Source organism: Hippocampus guttulatus, chromosome 17 (assembly GCF_054856545.1).
Source record: "Hippocampus guttulatus isolate MCC_2025c chromosome 17, RoL_Hgut_1.0, whole genome shotgun sequence".
Taxonomy (NCBI): Eukaryota; Metazoa; Chordata; class Actinopteri; order Syngnathiformes; family Syngnathidae; genus Hippocampus; species Hippocampus guttulatus.
In genome coordinates this window covers 14,521,383-14,530,413 of record NC_141277.1, presented here as the reverse complement: position 1 = coordinate 14,530,413, position 9,031 = coordinate 14,521,383, and the positions used below count along the sequence as shown (strand labels likewise).

The 9,031-nt window shown below is 48.1% G+C and overlaps 2 non-coding genes across 2 annotated transcripts; both read right to left on the bottom strand.

The window, feature by feature from the left end:
* Positions 1-7,766: 7,766 nt before the first annotated feature.
* LOC147192204 (5S ribosomal RNA) lies at positions 7,767-7,885 on the bottom strand. Its single transcript, XR_015103614.1, has one exon. It is a non-coding gene; the product is annotated as a 5S ribosomal RNA (ribosomal RNA).
* A 477-nt stretch (positions 7,886-8,362) lies between these two features.
* On the bottom strand, positions 8,363-8,481 carry LOC147192203 (5S ribosomal RNA). The gene has a single exon (XR_015103615.1). It is a non-coding gene; the product is annotated as a 5S ribosomal RNA (ribosomal RNA).
* Between the last annotated feature and the right edge of the window lie 550 nt (positions 8,482-9,031).

Below are 9,031 nucleotides of genomic sequence, written 5' to 3'. Positions count from 1 at the left end.
TACTGTTGGATTAACATTTGTAAATGTAAAATTACTTTACGCGCTTCCCGAAAAATCAACGGTAATTTTAACATTGCTCTGCTATGGAGCCCCTAAGGGGACATGGAAGGGAAAAAAACAAACAAATACTTTGCGAGATAAAGAATGCGAGATCTCACAATCTTTTTTTTTTTTTTTTAAATGCTCATTGATGTGCTTCTGGGTCATCGTGCATGTAACCGAAAACAACAATCATGGAGCATTTTCATCCGTTCGTGAGTTTAATACAATTTTACTTTGAAATTGGCTTGAAATATAAAGACATCTGTTCTTGAGTTTAAATGCGGTTTCCGAATAAGCGAAAGACATTTGAAGCGAGTGCTGAACCAAAGAGGACTACAGTAATCCCTCCTTTATCGCAGTTAATGGGGACCAAAACCACCCGCGATAAACAAAAGTCCGCGAAGTAGCGACCAATTAACATATACAGGAAAAAAAACTTGCCCGACGTGGCCTTCGCGCTTGAGCAGAGCGCAGTAACACACACACACACACACACACACACACACACACAAGTCAAGTCAACTGTATTTATAGAGCACTTTCAAACAGCCATCGCTGCATACAAAGTGCTGTACATGGAGCAATTTAACATATACAATAAACAGAAATAAAGACGGTGGAAAGCACCAAACAGTAAAACCAAGAACGACTGCTTTGACACGACCAGGTGGGAACTCTTCAGCGAGGTTCACGGGGAGGACATTGATGCACTCACTGACACCATCACGGACTACATAAACTTCTGTGAGGAGAACACCGTACCCACCAGAACTGTGCGGTGTTTTTCCAACAGCAAACCATGGATTAATCCCGACATAAAGGCCCTCCTGAAGGAGAAGAAGAGAGCTTTTATGTCGAGAGACAGAGAGGAGCTGAAGGCCGTGCAGATTCGGCTGAGAAGAAAGATCAGGGAGGGGAAGAAGACATACAGGATGAAATTGAGAAGAAAGATCAGGGAGGGGAAGAAGACATACAGGATGAAATTGGAGGACCAGTTGCAGGCCAACAATGTCACTTGTGTCTGGAGGGGCGTGAAAACCATCTCAGGCCATGACAGCCCAAAGACATTGACTGAGAAGGACAAGAACTGGGCAGATGGACTGAACCGTTTTTTCAACCGTTTCGACCAGTCGTCTGTCCCTTCCCCCAACCACCAACTGCAACCACTCTCACTGAGGACTTCTTCTCCTCCCCCTCCTCTTTCGACCAGCTCTCATCTACCCAGTCTGTCACCTGGTTCCTGCCTGTCCGTCACAACAGAGCAGGTGAGGAACCAACTGAGGAAGATGAATGTGAGGAAGGCAGCAGGTCCAGACAAGATCAGTTCCGGGCTCCTCAGGACCTGCTCTGACCAGCTGTGTGACATTGTCCAGCACATGTTCAACCTGAGCCTGAAGCTGGGCAGAGCTCCACAGCTGTGGAAAACTTCGTGCCTGGTCCCAGTGCCCAAGACCCCCCACCCTAAGGAGCTGAACAGCTACAGACCGGTGGCGCTGACGTCTCATCTGATGAAGACGCTGGAGAGACTCGTCCTCGCCCACCTTCGACCGCTGGTGAGCCCGGCACTGGACCCGCTGCAGTTTGCCTATCAGCCTGGCATCGGCGTGGAAGACGCCATTATCTACCTCCTCCACTCAGTGCTGTCACACTTGGAGAAGGCTGGGAGCACTGTGAGAATCATGTTCTTTGATTTCTCCAGTGCCTTCAACACCATCCAGCCCAACTTGCTGGGAGGCAAACTGCAGAATGCCGGAGTGGACCACCATCTCACAGCATGGATCACAGACTACCTCACAAATCGGCCGCAGTACGTGAGGTTGCAGAGCTGTGAGTCGGACAGGCTTCTCTGCAGCACTGGAGCGCCACAGGGGACTGTTCTGGCTCCATTCCTGTTCATCCTCTACACCTCGGACTTCAGACACGCCACTCCAAACTGCCACCTTCAGAAGTTCTCCGATGACTCTGCGATTGTTGGCCTTATTACAGAGGGGGACGATCGGGAGTACAGGGGAATGACGAAGGACTTTGTGGACTGGTGCCAGCAGAATCTCCTCCAGATCAACCCTAGGAAAACTAAGGAGTTGGTTGTGGATTTCTGCAGGAAACAGTCCTCACCAGCACCGATGAACATCCAGGGTATGGACATAGAGAGGGTGACCTCCTACAAGTACCTAGGTGTTCTTCTGAACAACAAACTGGACTGGTCTACAAACACGGACACCCTGATTAGGAAAGGACAGAGCCGACTCTTCCTACTCAGGAAACTGAGGTCTTTTGGGGTTCAGGGGTCACTCCTTAAGACTTTATATAACTCGGTGGTGGCCTCGGCCATCCATTATCGCATTGTCTGCTGGTCAGGCAGCATCTCAGCCCGGGACAGAAAGAGACTGGAGCGACTGGTCAGGAAGGCCAGTTCTGTCCTGGGCTGCTCCCTTGACACTCTGGAGGAGGTGGGCAACAGAAGGATGCTAACTAAGCTAAAAGCTATGATGGACAGTCCCTCCCACCCTCTCCAGCCCGCCCTGACAGCACTGGGTAGCTCCTTCAGCCAGAGACTGTTACACCCGCGCTGCAAGTAGGAGAGATACCGACACTCGTTCCTACCCCTGCTAAAATCTGAGAGAATACATCCGGACTTAACGAGATGGCATTCCATGCTGACACGGGGAGATTGAACGGATTCTTGTGTTTCCCTGCACTTTTCCTCTGACTTTTGCGTAGGGCAGAACTGGGTACACCTACACGAACAGTCACTTTTCTTTCTCCCCTCGGTTCAGGCACAGGTCTTGGGCTCTCCTTGCCCATGCTAACATCTGATGTGGCCTCAAGGTCTTTTCGCAACTCTGTTTCCAAATTTTCTTCCTCCTCGGAACCAGTGTCAGAAACATTATCATCTGGCTCTTGGGAAACTTCCTCTTCAGCAAGTGGTTGATTGAATTCTTCAACCAATACGAACTCGACATCATCTGCCTTGTCTTCTGATGGTGGAGCTGCGATAGGTTCCTTAACAGGTTCTTGTCGAGGACTTCTCTGTTCCGGCGCTGGTCCCACACATGGACGGAGGTTGGACCTATGCACCCTCTTTGTCAGTCCTCCATCTAGGGTCTCTACTGTGTAGGTGGTTCCTTGTACCTCCACAACCTTGTACAATGGTCGAGGCCCATGCATCCTGTATCTTATTTCTTCTGAGAGGCCTGAAACGTAGGTACACGAGTTCACCCACATCAACGGGTGGACAGTAGACTTTCTCCTGTTGCTGGGCCATTCTCTCAGCCGCTTTGCTCTCAGTCACCTCTCTTGCCCTGGCATGTGCATCTCTGAGTCGTTCCTGGTATACCGCAAGCCAGTCGACTGTATCATCTTTGACTTGTTGCTCTTGGCCAAGCAAGGCATCCACTGGAAGGTGAGGATGAATGCCATACAACAAGTAATGGGGTGAATGTCCCGTGGTTGAGTGTGGAGTCACATTATATGCATAGAGCAACTCTGACAGGTAATCCGGCCAACGGCGTTTCTTTTCAAGGGGAAGCGTACGTAGAAGATCATGGAGGGTTCGGTTGAACCTTTCACACTGCAGATTGTCTTGGGGGTGATGGGGTGTGGTTCGGGTCTTCTTAACTCCATAGAGCTTGCACAACTCAGCCACGACAGCACTTTCAAAATTCCGGCCTTGGTCAGAGTGCAGGCGTTCTGGCACACCATACTTGAGAAACCACTCTCTCAGGATGACTTTCGCAGTAGTATCGGCCTTTTGATCTCGAACCGCGATTGCCTGACTGAACTTCGTGAAAACATCCATTATCACGAGCACACTTTCACGACCATCTGTTGCAAGTTCCAGTGTCGTGAAATCCACAGCAATGACCTCAAGGCTTAGTTGCCAAAAATGGAGTTTGAGGGGCCCGAATCTTTGGCTGTGGCATTTTGGTCAGAACGCACCTTTGGCACTTTTTTATCCATTGCTCAACATCTTCATGCATGCCTCCCCAGAATCACCTTTGCCGCAGCAGACCTAATGTTCGTTCTATACCCTGATGTCCCATCTGGTCATGGACACTTCTGAGAACTTTGTCTCTGAGACAGGCGGTAGTAACAACTGGTAGCATTCTCCCAGGTGAACATTGTTAATCACTCGGTACAAGAGTCCATCTCTCTCTCTGAGACGTGGCCACTGTTTTAACAGAGCGCGCACTGGTTTTAAAAGGCCCATTCTTTCTTGATAAGATGGTTTTCTCTGATGGCTCCAAAAGCCTTGCACCGCATTGAGAATCGGGTCAGCAGCCTGAAATCCTTGAAGTACTTCCTTAGAATATCCAGGCAGCGTGGGGGTATTATCTTGAACAGCTTCATCATTTACTGTCTCATTGGCCTTTGACGCCTGCAGCTGCCTGATCATCAGTGTTGTGTCCGAGGACAGGCAACCTGAGGCCAAGGCCAAGGACTTTACTCCGAGGCCAAGGCCAAGGTCAAGGACTTGGAAAATGTTCCGAGGCAAGGCCAAGGCCAAGGACTTGAGGAATTTGCCAAGACCAAGGCCAAGGACTTGCCTCCGAGGCCAAGGCCAAGGACCAAGGACTGATTTTGAAGCCGAGGCCGAGCCGAGGACAAGGTCAAGAACCAAGGACTGATGTTGAAGCCGAGGCCTAGCCGAGGACATGTATAAATCAATGCTATCATACCACTTGGCAGGTCTTCATGATTTGCAACACCCCTCCCCCATAGCTCCTAACATACGTCACTCCCTAACGCTTGAATGAAGTGTTTTATTCAAAGAGTAGAACAGTCAGGGTATGTGTTATTTATCCTGAAAAAAAAATAGCATATGATATACATTTATGAATTAATGTTTTAGTGCAGTAGTTTCTTAATATGAAGTAAATCAACACTCAACAGGCATGACATGGCACGGAAGACAAGTTGAGAAATGACTTTGAATAGAAGTCAATCACTGACTGCAGAAAAAGCGGTCATCTCTAAACATTCTCTGAGTACTACTATTATTACCACTACCACTAATACAGTACTCCTACTGTGGCATGTAACTACAGCCACAGGGTAATGTTGCGACCGCGTGACTTTACGGCCGTGATGGCCGTAAAGTGTTGAGTTGCCGGAAAGCGTGGATGTAAAAGTGCAGGGTTCCCACTCTTCAAATTGCTTTTTATTTATGGACCTTTTAATGACTTTTGTGGACCAATTTAGCCATTTTTAAGGACTTTTTCTCCTTTCAGCGGGGCATTCACGGTGGATTTAATGCCCGCTCAGCAATACACGGGCTGAACAGAAAGCCACATATCACTGAGCTGCTGTTCAAATCATTGCTGCCAAAGGAAGGACACATCTTTATTTTTAGGGGCAATCACTTAAACCTTTATTTGACATACTGTATGTCAAATTTTCACTTTGCTACCTGTATCACAGGTAGGAAAAATGATAAAAAAAAAACGTTTTAATTAATTCTCAAATAAAAAACAAAAAAAAATTTTAATTGAGAAAATAGAAATCTTCAATTTCTTTTCGAATAAGCACAACACTAAGAACAGAGCTAATGGTCATATGGGTCACCTGGACAGGGTTTAGAAAAATCTGGTTTCACTAACAGTAGTACTGATTGCCCATCTTAGCAGTATCCAGTATACCTGAACAGCTGAAATGCATGTCAGAAGTATAAATCCCAAATGGTCCAATCCTATTATTTTCCCTCATATCACCTTCAATGATCAGACATGTTTTATACTGACAAATATGAAATCGATATGACAATTAGGGAATAGCAGACAGTGACTTAGTTTTCTCCTCAATCTCTTTTGCAAGTTCTTGGCGATCAGTTTTCTTCTGTTTTGCTGTGTGCCTCAATGCATTTGACTTGACCAGGAGGCTATGACAAGTTTTACCTCTCACGGCGATGCCCTTCTTGCACACTCGGCAGTAGGCCGATGTATAATCGCCAGCAATTTTTCCGACCCAAACATGGAACTCTGGCTTCTCCAGCCACGCCACTTGAAAATAGCATTGTCCCGGAATATTTGTAGCGACACCACTCGAGCGAAGTCGAAAGTCCACTGCTCTCTGCTGTGTGTGCATCCGCGCCAACATGTACGCACGCGCACGTCTTTTGGTTTCAACCAAGCAACCGACGTCACAAATCAAATACAAGCGCTTTGATCTACAACAAAAAGCTAGCCTAGCCGAAACAACAGCTAAACTTAGCTGACGCACACACAGCAGAGCAGCGGACTATCGACTGCTGAGGCGTGCTTCGCTCGAATGGCGTCGCTACATATTTGTCTGTCACTTGTTGAGATCGATAAATTCGATGAATAGATTTTTCCAGAAAATACGGTAATTGTTTGCCAAGCCGGCAACCAAACCATCCATTCACTGCCCCAGGATGGCGTCAATCTATTGTTGTTTCCCGGAATGACCCGAAGTGATCACATGATCATCGTCGGAACTAATCGGAGACGGCGGAAAAAGCAGGTCCTGCATGTTCCGACAAAACTATGAATTGGAAGGGTGGGGAAAATGACATACACAAATGAAATGAACACCGCAGGTTAATTTTTATGGATTTTAGAAGATTTCTCTGAAAATTATGGACAATTAAGAACATAATTTTACAACTTTTTATTGATTTTTATGAGCTTTAAGGACCCGTACGAACCCTGAAGTGTTGCGACTGACAATAAACGGCAATGAACACAGAGTAAGTTTCCCAGCCTTTTATTGTACACATTACACAACAACTACGAATACAACTGCTACTACTACTACTACTAATACGAGTCCTAATACTACTACAGCACCAACACATTTTCATTACATTTGAAAAACATCAACACTTCCAGCATTTCTGCTGACAACCGTGCCGTGTGGCCGCATGATAATGCCCCCCCTGCTGAAAACTCTCTCAACAGGGGCACTGCTCGCCGGTACCGGTAGGATATGCTGCGCCTGCAACAACAAAGCAGGATACTTCACACTGGCCATCCCGCCAGGTCTCCAAAATGCCACCGGCTCCTCGCCCGCCACCTCGTTCTCCAGATAGGAAGCTGTTAGAGGAATCTATGAGCAAAATTGTATCATGTTTAAAGTTTCATTTAATTTGGGCACATCTAAACGTTTGGGTGCGTATCCAGCACCCCCAAATTCCTGTGCACAAAGCCAGAGGGCTGTTGAAGTCCACAATTAGCACATCAATACAGGTGGGCGATCACGGGGGAGAGGGCGAAACTCGGTCACAAAAGGGGAAAGAATAATTCAGGAACAGCGGTTGAACAACAAAAGACGAGTTGAGAACACCCGTCGCGCCCAGACGACATTGGCCATCCGCAAAGTCTACAACATGCTAATTCGATGTAGACCAGCCAGAAAAGGCGCCAATGTACTGGTGGTTCAATGTTTAACACAGGTAACCCATTACTACCGAGGGGCCGGACCGTGGGTGCGGTATGCAAATATCGGGGGCATTGTTTTCCTTGTATGTTACAATAAAAGCCTGAATTGGCGGGAAGGGAGCTCGAGTGTGATCGCGGAGCAACTAACCGTCGTTCGCTCTCAGAGATCCGCTTCCGCCGATATTGAAGACAATTTTCCTGTGTGGCGAGTCATTTCTTTAACTTTGTCCGAGAAAATCTCTGACAGTCTCCCAGTTAAGGCTGAGGTGAAAAAATTGAGAAAAGGAAGCGCGAAATAACGTGAAAGAGTGTTCACGTGGGTGCAAAAGCTTACAGCACCTGGTATTCCCAGGCGGTCTCCCATCCAAGTACTAAGCAGGCCCGACCCTGCTTAGCTTCCGAGATCGGACGAGATCGGGCGTTCTCAGGGTAGTATGGCCGTAAGCGAGAAAAGATGTGAAAATTGTCCCCTTTATAGCAGACAGGGCACTTCCGGGTCGGGGGCGGAGTGTCGGGGTGAATTTCTTTCATTTATTAACCTCCTCCCGGGTGCACGAAGGAGGGGCCCGCTCCCGTGGTGGTTTGAGCGCTCAGACTGTCAGGCTCGCATACGGTCGGCTGCGAGCACGCAGCTGCGGTACTTGATGTCTGTTGCAAAAGTTGGCTTTTCCAGTGGAGGTGCAAAAGCATCCAGCAGGCGGAAATCCCAAGCTGCTTCATGTCCAAGTGCGATCAAGACCGATCCCCGTGCAGACGGCTCCCTCTGTTGGACATTAATTTTATTCCAAAGAGACGTTGATCTGTCAAATCAACGTGAAGGAAACGATTTCAAACCACAGGATAAGTGAAAGTTGAATGACAAATGAAAGCCTAAATTTTAGGAAGAGCAGTGATTGGTGTTGTGAATTGGAGGTGGGTGCAAAAGCTTACAGCACCTGGTATTCCCAGGCGGTCTCCCATCCAAGTACTAACCAGGCCCGGCCCTGCTTAGCTTCCGAAATCAGACGAGATCGGGCGTTCTCAGGGTAGTATGGCCGTAAGCGAGAAAAGATGTGAAAATTGTCCCCTTTATAGCTGACAGGTCACTTCCGGGTCGGGGGGGCAGAGTGGTAGGGTGAAGTTTTTTCATTTATTAACCTCCTCCCGAGTGCACGAAGGAGGGGCCCGCTCCCGTGGTGGTTTGAGCGCTCAGACTGTCAGGCTCGAATACGGTCCGCTGCGAGCAAGCAGCTCTGCAGTACTTGATGTCTGTTTGAAAGTGTGCTTTTCCAGCGGAGGTGCAAAAGCATCCAGCAGGCGGAAATCCCAAGCTGCTTCATGTCCAAGTGCGATCATGACCGATCCCTAGTGATGGGTCCAGCGACACCGAAGCGTTGACGCATGCGCCGGGCTCACAGAACAAACCACGTGTCGGTGCATGTGCTGCTTCATTACGTCACGTGATTGACACGTGAACTGCACCGGCGCAGTTTAGACTGCATCGGCTGCGTTGACACAGTCCAGGCTGCTAATTGACACATCTGCTGCGTTGACACAGTCCAGGCTGCTAATTGACACGTGAACTGCACCGGTGCAGTTTAGACTGCATCGGC